A 14,652-nucleotide genomic window follows, 5' to 3' on the forward strand; every position below is an offset into this window, starting at 1 on the left:
TAGTAACATATTGTTTAGCCTCCATGTGTTTGTGTTTTTTACATTTTTTCCATGTAATTGATTTCTAATCTCATAGCATTGTGATCAGAAAATATGCTTGATATGATTTCAATATTCTTAAATTTACCAAAGCTTGATTTGTGACCCAAGATGTGATCTATCCTGGAGAATGTTCTGTGGGCACTTGAGAAGAAAGTGTAATCTGCTGTTTTTGGATGGAATGTCCTATAAATATCAATTAAATCTATCTGGTCTATTGTGTCATTTAAAGCTTGTGTTTCCTTATTAATTTTCTGTCTGGATGATCTGTCCATTGGTGTAAGTGAGGTGTTAAAAGTCCCCCACTATTATTGTGTTACTGTCAATTTCCTCTTTTATAGCTGTTAGCAGTTGCCTTATGTATTGAGGTGCTCCTATGTTGAGTGCATACATATTTATAATTGTTTTATCTTCTTCTTGGATTGATCCCTTGATCATTAGGTAGTGTCCTTCCTTGTCTCTTGTAACATTCTTTATTTTAAAATCTATTTTATCTGATGTGAGTTTTGCTACTCCAGCTTTCTTTTGATTTCCATTTGCATGGAATATCTTTTTCCATCCCCTCACTTTCAGTCTGTATGTTTCCCTAGGTCTGAAGTGGGTCTCTTGTAGACAGCATATATATGGGTCTTGTTTTTGTATCCATTCAGCAAGCCTGTGTTTTTTGGTTGGAGCATTTAATCCATTCTCGTTTAAGGTAATTATCGATATGTATGTTCCTATTACCATTTTCTTAATTGTTATGGGTTTGTTTTTGTAGGTCCTTTTCTTCTCTTGTGTTTCCCACTTAGAGAAGTTCTTTTAGCATTTGTTGTAGTGCTGGTTTGGTTGTGCTGAATTCTCTTAGCTTTTGCCTGTCTGTAAAGCCTTTTATTTCTCCATCGAATATGAATGAGATCCTTGCCGGGTAGAGTAATCTTGGTTGTAGGTTCTTCCCTTTCATCACTTTAAATATACTGCGTTACTCCCTTCTGGCTCGTAGAGTTTCTGCCGAGAAATCAGCTGTTAACCTTAAGGGAATTGCCTTGTACGTTATTTGTTGTTTTTCCCTTGCTGCTTTCAATAATTTTTCTTTGTCTTTAATTTTTGTCAGTTTGATTACTATGTGTCTCGGCATGTTTCTCCTTGGGTTTATCCTGTATGGGACTCTGCGCTTCCTGGACTTGGGTGGCTATTTCCTTTCCCATGTTAGGGAAGTTTTCGACTATAATCTCTTCAAATATTTTCTCGGGTCCTTCCTCTCTCTCTTCTTCTGGAACCCCTATAATGCGAATGTTGTTGCATTTAATGTTGTCCCAGAGGTCTCTTAGGCTGTCTTCATTTCTTTTCATTCTTTTTTCTTTATTCTGTTCTGCCCCAGTGAATTCCACCATTCTGTCTTCCAGGTCACTTATCCGTTCTTCCGCCTCAGTTATTCTGCTATTGATTCCTTCTAGTGTGTTTTTCATTTCAGTTATTGTATTGTTCATTTCCATTTGTTTGTTCTTTAATTCTTCTAGGTGTTTGTTCTTTAATTCTTCTAGGTCTCTGTTAAACATTTCTTGCATCTTCTCGATCTTTGCCTCCATCCTTTTTCCGAGGTCCTGGATCATCTTCAGTATCATTATTCTGAATTCTTTTTCTGGAAGGTTGCCTATCTCCACTTCATTTAGTTGTTTTTCTGGGGTTTTATCTTGTTCCTTCATTTGGTACATAGCCCTCTGCCTTTTCATCTTGTCTATCTTTCTGTGAATGTGGTTTTTGTTCCACAGGCTGCAGGACTGTAGTTCTTCTTGTTTCTGCTGTCTGCCCTCTGGTGGATGAAGCTATCTAAGAGGTTTGTGCAAGTTTCCTGATGGAAGGGACTGGTGGGTAGAGCTGGGTATTGCTCTGGTGGGCAGAGCTCAGTAAAACTTTAATCCGCTTGACTGCTGATGGGTGGGGCTGGGTTACCTCCCTGTTGGTTGTTTGGCTTGAGGCGACCCAGCACTGGAGCCTACCCGGCTCTTTGGTGGGGCTAATGGTAGACTCTGGGAGGGCTCACACCAAGGAGTACTTCCCAGAACTTCTGCTGCCAGTGTCCTTGTCCTCATGGTGAGCCACAGCCACCCCTCACCTCTGCAGGAGACCCTCCAACACTAGCAGGTAAGTCTGGTTCAGTCTCCTATGGGGTCACTGCTCCTTCCCCTGGGTCCCGATGCACACACTACTTTGTGTGTGCCCTCCAAGAGTGGAGTCTCTGTTTCCCCCAGTCCTGTCGAAGTCCTGCAGTCAAATCCTGCTAGATTTCAAAGTCTGATTCTCTAGGAATTCCTCCTCCCATTGCCGGACCCCCAGGTTGGGAAGCCTGACGTGGGGCTCAGAACCTTCACTCCAGTGGGTGGACTTCTGTGGTATAAGTGTTCTCCAGTTTGTGAGTCACCCACCCAGCAGTTATGGGATTTGATTTTATTGTGATTGCACCCCTCCTACTGTCTCACTGAAGCTTCCCCTTTGTCTTTGGATGCGGGGTATCTTTTTTGGTGAGTCCCAGTGTCTTCCTGTTGATGATTGTTCAGCAGTTAGTTGTGATTCTGGTGCTCTCGCAAGCGGGAGTGAGCGCACGTCCTTCTACTCCGCCATCTTGAACCAATCTCGCAGCTGGCTTTATAGAAGGGTGGGATGGCCTTTTGGAGACGCCCTTATGGCACCAGAGAGGGGCAACACCTCGCAGGACTGGGGCAGTATTCTCCAGGGTGCAGACTGTGATCTGCGTCAACATTCAGCATGTGGGGTTGTTTCTCCCACAGCCAGGACTCACGAGTCCAGGAGTCAAAGTTGGATAGAAATGGGAGTAGCTCTTCTCACTGTTATCCCTAGTGGCCCACTAGCAAAATATTTGTTTCCCATTCCTGCAATTCTGAATTCCCAAGGGAGAGACATTCCCACCAGGGGACACAACAATACCAATACTTCCACTAAATCAATTGTTCCTCTGGGGAACTAAGATCCCACAGGCCATGCAGTGTGCCTCATAAATGTATATGTGTGTGTGTATATATATATATATATATATATATATATATATATATATATATATATATGTATGTATGTATGTATATATCTGGAATGGAAATTACAACAACTTAATATAGGCAGGAACATTGACAGAGACCTTCAGGAGGGAAGGTCTGGCTCCCCCCAGCAGGCATGGAACCACAACCAGCTGGGTGCCTAATGCAGGCAGAGAGAATACAGAATGGTGATGGAAGAGGAATTAATACCAGCTCTAGCCATGTGGCCTGTTGCAGAAACAAGGACTGCAGTAGTCACTAATATTACTTCCTTGTTTACCTATGAGTATACCTATGTATATGATCAATTCTTTTCCTTTTCCTTTTTCTCCCTCTCCCATCCCTCTATTATATAACACAGAATGCACTAATAGCAGTTAAACTTGCATCACTGCTCTAGTTCTAGTGTATCAAAGGGCAAGTGTGACACATCTGGGAGAGGAGAAAACATCCCCTGAGATGGATGGAGGGACCCTTGTGTGCCCTGTGTATCCCGTGGCTGCAGAGCCACAGAGGCGGGAGCTACCTACTGGCAACACCCCGTAGACCCCGCCCCCGCCCCACCAAGCACCCCCTTCACAGTCAGCGGCTGGGTGGCTAGATGGGCCTTGAGCCCCAGGTTGGCGGTTGGTGATCCCCCAATCAGGTTCCCCTGATCCCCCAATTTCTCCTCTGGATTGTCGCTATCCCAGGTCCTTCCACGACCACGTCAGGCCTAACCGTAAACAAAGCCCTTATCCCGCAGGACCCAGTGGCTCTGGATGGACTGTGGCCGGTGCAAGGGACACCTGTGCAAAGGCTTGGAGGCGACAGTGTGCGGGGGGGGCGTTCCATCTGTGTCCTGGAGTGGAGGCGGGCAGGAGGGAGCAGCTCTGGGAGAGGCCGGGGAGAGGAGGGTCTTGGTCCCCCCGGGCCTCCAGGCCCACGCCAGTCAGCACTTGCTGCAGGAGGGAACAAGTGAGACACGGCCCAACACCTGTGAGGTCCGCCTGGCACCCACAGTGGGCACAGAGGCCGCCCCCTGCCCGGGTCCCGGGCCTGCCGTTGCCTCTCTGTGCGGCCTTGGGCCAGGCCCTGCCCATCTTTGCATCTGTTTTCCCACTGTACACAAGCAGGGAAGACTCATCTACAGGAGATTTTCCAGCTTCCAAACTTGCTGAGTCTCTTATGAACAGTAGCGGGTTTGGGAGACGAGAGACCCTTACAGGAAGACAACAACAAAACAGGTGTTCCCACCCAACCATGCCTGACTCAAGTCTTGGGGGCAGGCACCTGGCCCTGGGCAGCCCCACAGTGGGCCGCAGGCCCTGGGCCATGTCTGAGGCCTGGAAGGTGGCTGGCGGGCAGCAGACCCAGGCTGAGCAGAAGGGGGGACCCTTCCCCTCCAAACTTCCGGGCACGTGGCCCAGTGACATCGGGGCCCGGCTCCCCAGCCCTTCCCAGTGAAGGCAGTGTGGCTTAGCAGCTCTATTTCCTAGGGCTGCCGTATCAGCCGTGATCCTTGTAACCAAGTATCACACAGTGGGTGGCTTAAAACCGAAATGTACTGTCTCACAGTTCTGAGGGCCAAAAACCTGAGATCAAGGTGTCAGGAGGGTTGGTTCCCTTTGAGGGTTGTGAGGGAGAATCCGTTCCCAGCTTATGGTGGTTTGGGGACAATCTTTGTGTCCCTTGGCTTGTAGGAGCGTCACCCCAATCTCTGTCTCCATCTTCACATGCCTTTTTCCTTGTATGCTCTCTGCATCCAAATTTCTCCTTTTTATTGGACGCAAGTCCCCACCACTCAGACTGGATTAGGGCCCACACTAATGACTTCCTTATTTGAAGACAAGCTCTTTATAGAGGGAATCAGGTTTTTTAACTTTACAGAGGCAATCAAGTATTTTAACTTGGGATGAGGTGCCGTCACATTGTGACTCTGGGGGGAGGCGTCCATGAGTGTTGGGGTTTGCGTGATGGGTGGTGTGAGCCGGACTCCTTATTGATGAGTCAGGGACGAGGGGTCTCCGGCACCGGGGCACCCAGGTGTTTCCCATCCCTGGACTCCCCTGCTCTGGCTCCTTAGATCATCCGAGATCCCACAAGACCAGGCTGCCTCTGGGAAGAGTGGTCACATCTGCAGAGCCTCAGGCCTGATTCTGCCCTTCTCTGAGCCACCCCTCGTGCTCAACTCGTCCCAGCCCAGCCTCTCCCCACCCCTCCACCAGGACCCACACTTACTTCTCCCACACACACAGAATAAGTGTTTTAACTTGACTACCACTGTAAGGGCCTTGTCTCCCAAAAGGTCACATTCTGAGGTCCTGGGAGTCAGGATTTCAACATTTGAATTTCGTAGGGGATAGAATTCAACCTATAACAGTGACTGGGGGACCGATTTGCTAACCTGGCCCTGCTCTGCTCCAAATCTTCCCTGGATGGTTCCCCTGTTAAATTCACAGCAGGCTGGTTTCAGTTCCTTCAGGAGGCAGAGGCCCAGGCTGCCCTGCCTGGATGGAGTCTGGTGGACAGCCATGGGCACCCCCAGGGGAGCCTGACAGACCAGCACAGCAGCTTCTGGGCAAAGCGGACTCCTCTCCACCCAGCTCTGCCCCTGCCAGGGGCCTGGCCCTGTGGGTACCTCACATATCCCCTCATTTGACCCTCACAACCACCCGCAAGGTAAGGATAAACTATTCCCATTTTACAGGTGAGAAAACTGAGACTCAGAGGAGGGAATTCACCTGCGCATGGTGTCCCAGCTGGTAAGTGTCAGGGCCAGGATTCAAAGCCTCTCAACGTGGCCCCTGAGCCTGAACTCTCACACTCAGCTGCACAAAGGGACTACAGGGCCCAGTCTACGTCCTGCGGGGCTGAGAGCACAGAGTGGCGGGCAAGGTGGAGGGAAGAGAAGCCCCAGTGACTGCAGCCCCAGTCACCAGCCCCAGGCAGGGCTCAGCTCCCAGCTGCACCTGGCAAGGAGTTGGGCCAAGGCCGGAAGTGCCTCCCCAGCTCTGATGGGCTGGTCCTCTCCTCCAAGCCTCAGGTTTTTTTGTTTTTTTTTAAATAAATAAATTTATTTATTTATTTATTTATTTAGGCTGCGTTGGGTCCTCATTGCTGCGCATGGGCTTTCTCTTGTTGCGTTGAGCAGGGGCTACTCTTCGTTGCGGTGCGTGGGCTTCCCGTTGAGGTGGCTTCTCTTGTTGCAGAGCACGGGCTCCCGGCGCGTGAGCTTCAGTAGTTGTGGCTCACAGGCTCTAGAGCGCAGGCTCAGTAGTTGTGGCGCACGGGCTTAGTTGCTCTGTGGCATGTGGGATCTTCCTAGACCAGGGCTCGAACCCGTGTCCCCTGCACTGGCAGGCGGATTCTTAACCACTGCGCCACCAGGGAAGTCCCAAGCCTCAGGTTTGCTACTGTACAGTAGAGATAGCAATTCCTAATGGCTCAGGCTGCTGGGAGCCTCCAGTGAGATCCACAAGGACAGCCTTGTGTCCCATGAGGGCACCTGCTCTGTGTTGTCTCCTTCTGGGCCCAGAGGAGACTGGCATGCTGAAGGCACTGAAAAAAGCACAATACCAGACTTGTGGTTTCCGTAAAGCTGAATAATAAGCAAAACTCACAGCCTCCAAGGAGAGATGGGATTCCATGGTACAGACACCATACAAGTTGAGAGGAAGAATTTAGCTAAAAATTTGGGCAACTTGCTAAAGGCGAAGTGTGAGCTAGTGTGAGGTATAGAATCCCCAGGAGCTGCAGACGCGGGAATTCCCACCCACTCGCAGGCTCTTCCCCAAGGATCTCACCCGGTGCACATAAGAAAGACTGAGGGCAGGGCAAGAGGCCCTAGAAGGTCCTAGAAGGCAGTCACTGTAGGAAAGGCATGAAGCCCCACCCACTATCTCCTTTTTCACTCTCTCCCCTAGAGAGCAGAGCCTTAAGCATCAGAGAGCAGGGCAGGAAAAGCCCTCAGGGTACAGGTGAAGACCTGTTGCAGCGGGGTATTCAAACAAAAACCCTCAAACTCTGGGTGAGGGGTAGAAATACATCCTGGGCTGACACCCTTAGATTGCACCTGCCACTGTGGGAGAGGCAGGATCACTGAGACCCAGCTCCTGCCCAACACTGAGGCAGAACCAAACAACGGAGAGTGCCCCTCCCCCAGCCAGGCTGAGAGCTGCAGCTGGAGGAGGGGCAAGACCACGCAGGGCTGCAGAGCCAAGTGCAGAGGGAAGACCGAAAGCTGAGGGTGGAACAGACACTGAGAAAAACCCTCTGGCAAATCAAGCCCAACCTTAAAAACACAAAAACGCTGGAGGAATATAAAGCGACTCAATGTAAAAAACGGACAGGGACTTCCCTGGTGGCACAGTGGTTAAGACTCTGCGTTCCCAATGCAGGGGGCCGGGGTTCTATCCCTGCTCAGGGAACTAGATCCCACACGCATGCTGCAACTAAGAGTTTGCATGCCACAACTAAGGAGCCCATGTGCTGCAACTAAGGAGCCCACCTGTCACAACTAAGACTGGTGCAGCCAAATAAATAAATAAACAAATTTTTTTTTTCAAATGGGCAAAAGGTTTGAATAGACATTTCATCAAAGAAGATATGAGTATGGCAAATAAGCACATGCAGTGATGCTTAGTGGAGCCAGGTAATGCTCAGGACTGTGAAGCACTGAGGGTAACCATAACAACACGATCCAAACTCAGCTCAGCTCCTGGATAGATGGACACAAATCCCCAGAGGAAAGGCCTAGCAAAAGAAGTGTGTTCATTTCCAGGTTTAAATACCATTTACCAGATCAACAGTGAGAGTGGAAAGTAGGAGACAATGGAATAAACCTCAAAATTATCTGGGGACATGACTTCCCACCTAGAATACCATACCCAGCCAAACTGTCAATCACACATGTGCATGGAATAAAGCCATTTTCAGACCTGCAAGATTTCTATTAGATCACATGGAAAACAGACTTCAGAGGAGTTGGAAAGTTGGGGAAGAATTAACAATTGGGACATTAAAAAAACTAATCAAATGAAAACATGAGGATCCAAAGAGCTCCCCATGGAAGGAAATGTGATCAAAATTTCCTACATGGCTCAGATGTGAACAACACTTACATAGATGCTGAGTACTGATTTAACAAATATTGTTATATACCTACGTTGTGAGCATGGAGAAAAGAAAGTTGAAGGCAGGCTAATAAGAGAACCAAATTTTCATGTTCCATTACAGGAAGTGAGTAGATAATGTCTAAAGTTGATGAGCTGTGAAATAGCGGTATAAACACATTATTGACAAATACCAATTACGTGCCTATAAATTGTTTAAAGTAATTGCTTTTGGGGAAAGGGACTCAGGAGGGAGGTAGGGACAGGTCAAGGGACAGCTGGCTTTTGTTAGGAGCTGTTAGTACTATTTGACTTCTGTAAACTATGTACTTATGTAATTTGGTGGGGGGGGATTGAAATAATTAAAATACAATGAAGGGGCTTCCCTGGTGGCGCAGTGGTTGAGAATCTGCCTGCCAATGCAGGGGACACGGGTTCGAGCCCTGGTCTGGGAAGATCCCACATGCCGCGGAGCACCTAGGCCCGTGAGCCACAATTACTGAGCCTGCGCGTCTGGAGCCTGTGCTCCGCAACAAGAGGGGCCGCGATAGTGAGAGGCCCGCGCACCGCGATGAAGAGTGGCCCCCACTTGCCGCAACTAGAGAAAGCCCTTGCACAGAAACGAAGACCCAACACACCCAAAAATAAATAAATAAATAAATAAATAAAATTAAAAAAAAATATACAATGAGGAAGATGATAAGGCTGAAGTGGTTGGTCTCAGGAAGCCTTTCCAGTTCCACCAATCTGTGGTTCTACAACTGCCATGGAAAATGGGATAGCGAGGGCCATCAGATCTGGGCCAGACCTTGACCTCGACATCTGAGAACCCATTCACAAATTCTGCCAATTGTACTAGTATTTGCCTAATATTAACATTTTAATTACATGGATATATTTCAGAAGGTGTTATGTGTTGAATTGTGTCCCGTAAAAAGATACCTTGAAGTCCTAACCCTCAGTACCTGTGAATGTGACCTTATCTGGAAATAGAGTCTTTGCAGATGTAATCAAGTTAAGATGAGGTCATTAGTGTGGAACCTAATCCAATATGACTGGTGTCGTTATAAGAAAAGGAGAGAGACACATGGAGAGAAGGAGGCCATGTGACAACAGAGGCACAGACAGGAGAGATACAGCTACAAGCCAAGGATTGCCTGCCACCACCAGAAGCTTAGAGGCCAGGAAGGATTCGACCCAGAGTCTCAGAGGGAGCACAGCCCCGCTGACACCTTGATTTCAGACTTGTACCTTCCAGAACTGTGAGAGAATACATTCCTGTTGTTTTAAGCCACGCAGTTTGTGGTACTTAGTTATGGCAGCCCTAGGAAACTAACGTAGAAGGAAACCGGAATACTAGCACGGGTTTGCCATTAAACCTAAGATCACTGTAGAAAGACTGCATTTTTATTGCGATGTTTATAATGTCTGGCACCACCGAGCTCGTCCCTGTCCAGCAGTCACACCGCTGCTCCTGTCTGTGGAAGCGGCTCAGCTTCCTGCCTTCCAGACTGGGCCTGGCCTCAGGACACCTGAGGAACTGGGCTCTCAGACACGCTGTTTCTCCAGCCGCGGACACTGTGCCACTGGCATCCACCATCCTTCTGGAGGGGCTTGGATGCGCTCTTTCTGCCTCAAGGTAGGGCTCCCACAGGGCTGAGAGCCTGCTCTCCAAGCAGAAAGGCAGGATAAAGTCCAAGAGAGAGGCTCTTCTGTGGCCCAGGTACCCCGGCTCTGGGGATTTCCTGGTGACCATGCAAAGCTCAACGCACTCTGAGCAGGACAGCCGTGGAGGAATGGTTCCAGGACCATTCTCAGGGGACCTCCCTCCCCAAGAGACAGAGGGAGCTGATGTGAAGCAGACGAGCACACTTGGGGGCCAGGAGATGCCCTGGGGTGAGCACCCCTCACATGGGGTCCTAGGTAGGCTCTCCCTTGAAGAGGCCTCTTCTCCCCCCCTGTCTCTGTCCCTCCCTCCTCCTCCCCCAGTGTCTTCTGGCCTCGTGCTTCTGACTCTGTCAAATGAGCTCATCTGTCTGGAAGGCAGACTCACGGAAAGCTCCAGAGTAAGGGATGGTCTGGAAGGGGTGTCCAGGCCAGTAGGAAAATGGAACGTGAGGTCAAGAGGCTGGGCTCTTTTGAACTTGGAGTATGGGCCTGTGTGTGTGTGTGTGTGTGTGTGTGTGTGTGTGTGTATCCTACGTGCACACGTGTGAGTGGTTATGTGTGTGTGAGTGCATGCACGTGTGTCTAAGCACATGTCTGTATGTGCACATGTGTCCGTGTGCAGCCGTGTGCATGTGTGTGAGTGTGTATTGGACTGGAGCAGAGGAGCTCTGTAAATCCAACGAGGTCCACCCCAGATGGCTTTTCCACCGCCAAACTTTTGGCCCAGGAAATTCATTTAAACACTATCCTACCTCCTTTCTTTCCCTCAGTCACTATAGATCATGATGATCCCAGCCTCCGGTCCTCCATTTGGGAAGTCTTTTTCTGCCTGGTGCTCACCAGCTCGTGACCAACTTCCAGGTAGAGTAAAGGATTAAATGGAAGGCACAATAAGATGTGAAACAATTAGAATTTCTGCCTCATTATCATGGTAATCTTATCAGTCGGATAATGAGGTATTAATGGAGATTTAATGTGCATCTCATAACAGAATCCCTTGGAGAAAACACACAGGGAAATTGCTGTAAATCCACTTAATGATGGAGAAGTCCCAAAACACCATATTCCAAAGGATGAAAAATGCAGGATGCAAATGAGAAGGAATCAAGGTCAATAACACTGCGGGGACAGGCCTAATGGCAGATTTGGAGATATATGTAATAAAAATTGCATGTTGCTTTTAAACCTCACCCTCTGTTGTTTTCAAATGTGCATTCCTCGTAATGAAACACAGAAGTGCAGCCAGAATGATTTGTATGTTTTAGAAGCCATAGGGGGGATGGAAACATGTCTTGCAACCCATCAGTACCCCCCACGGGGAGCCATGGGGAAACAGGGTGCTTCACGGAGAGGTCGCAAGAGAAGGGGGGCAGAGGAAGAGCCCCTTGCTTGGCGGAGGGGGAAGCAGCCTATCTGAGTTCAAGGTCATTTGGGAAACACCAGCGGAGGGAGCCGCATTTACTTCCACTCCTTCACTCAATCAACATTTGTCGGGCGCCTGCTGCGTGGTTGACCACAGGCAACTCAGAAAGATGAACGACACGACAGATACAGTCTGAAAATAAAAACTCTAATTCAGAGGGCACCTACTATGTGCCAGGCATTACTGAAATGCCATACATGGACGATCTTGTGTAATTCCAACAGCAACACTGGGATGTAGGAACTTATTAAAAGCCCCACTTTTCAGATGAGAAACTGAAGCTCAGAAAATTAAGTAAGTTGTCTCAAGTTGCATCATGGCCTGAACTTCACCGCTACTCTCTTAGGTTGAACCATATGCAAATGCTAATATTTGACTTTTTGGGCTCCACTAAAAGGGTACTTTCATATGGTTCAGGCTAATATCTTACTTCCTGGCTAGGGATAATTTCTAGATGTGGAAGCCTCTAACGGAGGCAGGAGGGAGGGACAGAAACGTGACCTGAGCTGAGGGTCACAGAATCCACGAAGCTGCTGGCTCCGCAGCCCCACAGAGGACCAGTGTGCTTCTGCCTCAGCTCCTGAAGTCCTGTCTCCCACATCAGCCCTGGGGGCTCAGTCCACGGACACTGAGTAAATGGAAAGGAAGCCCTGAAACCCTCATCCTGTAAATTAAAAGCAGTCTGTGGATTAGAAAACGCTAAGCAAATGTTGGCTGTTTGGTTCTTATAATTTATTGATGATAGTAAATAACTCTTGGGCCTCCCAGACGTTTGCAAGGATCGAAGGTAAAGTTAGCTCAAGTTTTTGTTTATTTTAGGGAACTTGGAAAAGGAGAGTTTCATGGGGGCTCTGAGAGCAGAGTGACTGACTGTCCCTGTTTTAGTTTAAAAACCCCACATCCCGGGAAAGCCCACAGCCCTGGGCAAACTGAGACGGTCCATAGCATTATCCCAGAGGGACACCTGGATGCCCAGGGTCATGGACAGGAGACATCAGGCCAGTCCCATCCAGCGCTGAACAAACAGTCCCTGGGTGCTGGGCTCTGTGCTGGGTCCCCAGGGTAGCAGCAGACAGATTTTCCTTGTCAAGGGCTCTCTGGGTGACCCTGGGGCCTCCTTCTTAATGACAGCCCAGGAGTGTAGGGGGCAGAGGAGGAGGGCAGGGAAGGAACCCTCACCATCCAGCTACTGGCTGGGGCCTGGAAGAGCCACTGAACACCCATCCCGACAGCCAGAAGATCACGAACCCACTTTACAGATGAGGAAACTGAGTCATGGGCTCGTGCTGGGACTTGCCCGGAGTCACAAGCAGCTGGTGAGCGTCTGAAGAGCTGAGGAATGATGACAAGGCCCCACTTGAGGGTGGAAATGGCCCCCAGAGAAGAGGTCCTTCTGAACCAGGTCCGTCTGAAAAAGGCAGATATTAGGCAGCATTTCTGGAGTCTTGCAGCTGTGTTCCGTTTAATCACAGACTGCAAATTGAATGAAGTAAAGACAGTGTTGCCTCTTTGAATTTCCCCCAGGCCCTGTTTAATGAATAAATAGGCATGATTTGTAATTAGCTGATCCATTGTGCGAATGCTTCCAGAGCACCTGAAGTGAGTTAAACGTGCCCCCTGCAATCTGGTCGACAATATTAATACGCCAGGCAAAACTTTCTTCCTGGTCCAAGGTGCATGCGACCGAATGATCACACATTGCTCTGCAGTGGACAAATTGAGAAAAATTGGGATTCCTCAGCACGGAAAGACGAAGACACAGTGTCCTCATCAGCCCTGCCTCCCAGTGTGGAATTTGGAAGCTACCAGTTCAGTTTGTTTTCATCAGCAAATGCTAGATAACCCACAAAATCATCTCCCCACTTCACCCCCATCCAGACTTTCAAAACCCCAAAGCTGCTCTCAGGAAAGGCTTCTGGTCGTGACGACCACCTTGTTGAGGGGTCCACGCTGGGGCCAGGGTCCTCACCAATGTGGGCTGCCTTTCTTTGTGCAAGGTGTCGTCTGTTTGCAGGCGCTGCCTGACACCCACCTGCAGCCGCTATTTGAGTCCACAAATTCCTGCCAAGCTAACAGGCGTCCTGTATCATCTATCCTGTAATTGGGGCTGCTTATCATGAATTTTGCCGGCCTTCTGTGCTAACCACGTGGCTGGTGCTGAAATTCCAAATCCTAACATTTCCCTGCGCGGAGCTGGTGGGAGGGCCCTTCGAAACAGGTAGCCGTCTTGATTGCCTGCACATTTTCCAGCAAAGGGGTTTCCATTCATCTTCATCATGGGCTCAATCTGTGCGCAGAGAGGAGGCGGCTGCCCCAGTGGGTCCTCTCCACCCAGTCACCTGGAGGCTCTCTCTCATCTGTTCCTCTGCGTTCACAGGCACATTCATATTCCGCCTGCCCTGCCGCTTTCTCCGGGGCCGCGAGGGATCTCCGGCAACAAAGCCCTCTCCCCTCTGGGCCCTGCATGGGAGTCCAGGTGCCAGCCTATTACAACAAAGGAGGAAGAGAAGGTCACCCCTTCCTCTGAATGAAGTGAATCAGGAGGTAGAGACTGACTATCCTTGCCTTGGCCTTGAACACTAGGAAGTGGACCTGGGCCATGTAGGGGTGGGTGGGGAAGTGGGCCTTCCCTGCTCCCGAGATTCTAATTCTGTCCAACCTGCTGGTGCCCACTGGGTGCCAGGCTCCGTGCTGGGTACCGGGATGCCATAGGCGTCCAGCCCTGCCCTCAAGGGGCTCACACACACACAAGGGGAAGTGCACACCAGGATCAGGATAATAATGCACCATCAGGGGCACCATCCTCTACAGTTTGCAAAGCTCCGTCCACTCCCGCTTTATATGATTCCCCCATAGTCCTATGAGAATGCTATTTTGCAAAGAAGCATAGTAGCTAAAAATAAGGACTCAGGAATCCTCTAGACCTGGATCAGATCTTGACTCTGCCATTTATTTTCTGTGTGGCTTTGGATGAGCCACTTCACCTCTCTGAGCCTCAGATTCCTCATCTGTAACATGGGGCTCATAATGTTACCCAGCTCACAGGTGAGGGTTCTGTGAGGAGACATGTGTAAATCACACAGCTCTGTGCCTGGCACCTGAAAACTGTCCCCAAACTCAAGGCATTCCTGTGACCAATAATACGTTCCCCCTCAGCAGCACCTCCCTGGAGAGTGGGGTGCAAGGACCCCCGCAGTTCTCAGCCCTGTGTCCGGCGAGGTGCTGGAGCCTGACAGAGCTGGGCTCAAGTCCTGCCTTGGTTACTCATTGACTATGTGACTCGGGGCTGCTGTCTCATCTGTAAAATGGGGATAATAACTTTGTCATTAGGTTGCTATAATAATGGTTATTATTTGCCCCAACAAGGGGTGGGCCAAGACAAACCTGGTGTATTTGT

The sequence above is a fragment of the Eschrichtius robustus genome, chromosome 10 (genome assembly GCF_028021215.1).
Source record: "Eschrichtius robustus isolate mEscRob2 chromosome 10, mEscRob2.pri, whole genome shotgun sequence".
Lineage (NCBI taxonomy): Eukaryota > Metazoa > Chordata > Mammalia > Artiodactyla > Eschrichtiidae > Eschrichtius > Eschrichtius robustus.